A 1449-nucleotide genomic window follows, 5' to 3' on the forward strand; every position below is an offset into this window, starting at 1 on the left:
CAACAAAAGGGAATAAATAAGTAAATAAATAAAATATTTTTAAAAGATAATTTGTTTATCTTGAGAGAGAGAGAGAGAGAGATGCACAGCCTTCTCTTCTCCCCTGACGCCCCACCCCCCAACACACACACACACACACACACACACACACACACACACACACACACTATATGTTAAGCTCTCTCAGGCATGTAATAGACAATGAATATACTAAAATAGAATCAGTCACGAGAGAAAGGGACCCGGTGATACCAAGATTATGCAAAAGACTTTCATGTATTGGACTCCTCTGAGGTTACAACTTCAGTCAGTCCCTGGTGCTTTCACAAAACCTGTACGTGCAAGACAGGGAATCCTGTTCCTCAGTAGCTCTTGAGATGAACAACAGCAGAAATAAGGCTTTGTGACACACAACCCCCAGCTTTATTCATTCATACATTCATCAAGCAAGCAAGCAAGCAAGCAAGCAAGCAAGCAAGCAAGCAAGCAATGTGTGTTGTTCCCCTCCCCCCCGTTTTATTTTCTAAAGGAATGTGTGTGTGGTCTTGGACAGACATGATACCCATTCTATACAGACATTTCTTTTCTACCCTTTCTCTGAGGAATGCCCAACACTCTGCTCACCACCACCCTTCACCCTTCACTTCACTCCACTCCACTCCACTCCACTCCACCCCAACCCAACCCAACCCACCCACTCATTTACAATGCAAATTTCTGGCCAGAAAGATACAAAGTGTTGCCGAGCAGGGGTAGAGAGGATAATGGTTATGCTAAGAGACCCTCATTCCTGAGGCTCCACAACCACGGCCAGGAAGCCTGCGGCGATTCAAGGAGCCAGGGTGCAACATCATTCAGACTTCCATTCCAACTCGCAAATTCTTCTGCCAGAGACGAAGTCCCAGGGGAGTGCTGGTCGACCCGCCGGCTCCACAACGAAGGCAGTGTGAGATTCGGGGTCCGGGATCCGGGATCCGGGATCCGGGATCCGGGATCCAGGGATGCCACGGCGGATTTCATCCAGACACCTGGTCGGCCCGCGAGCCCCTTCGCCAGCGACCAAGTCCCAAGGGAGTGCTGGTCGAACCACCGGCTCCACAACGAAGGCGGTCCGGGGTCTGGGGGTCCGGGGGTGCCACGGTGGACTTCATCCAGACGGCTGGTCGACCCACCGGCTCCACAACGAAGGCGGTCCGGGGTCCGGGGTCCGGGGTCCGGGGTCCGGGGTCCGGGGTCCGGGGTCCGGGGTCCAGGGATGCCACGGTGTACTTCATCCAGACACCTGATCGACCCGCGAGCCCCTCCACCAGCGACCAAGTCCCAAGGGAGTGCTGGTCGACCCACCGGCTCCACAACGAAGGCGGTCCGGGGCCCGGGGTCCGGGGTCCGGGGATGCCACGGTGGACTTCATCCAGACGGCTGGTCGACCCGCGAGCCACTCCGCCAGCG

The sequence above is a fragment of the Erinaceus europaeus genome, unplaced genomic scaffold, assembly GCF_950295315.1.
Source record: "Erinaceus europaeus unplaced genomic scaffold, mEriEur2.1 scaffold_1025, whole genome shotgun sequence".
NCBI classification, from domain to species: domain Eukaryota; kingdom Metazoa; phylum Chordata; class Mammalia; order Eulipotyphla; family Erinaceidae; genus Erinaceus; species Erinaceus europaeus.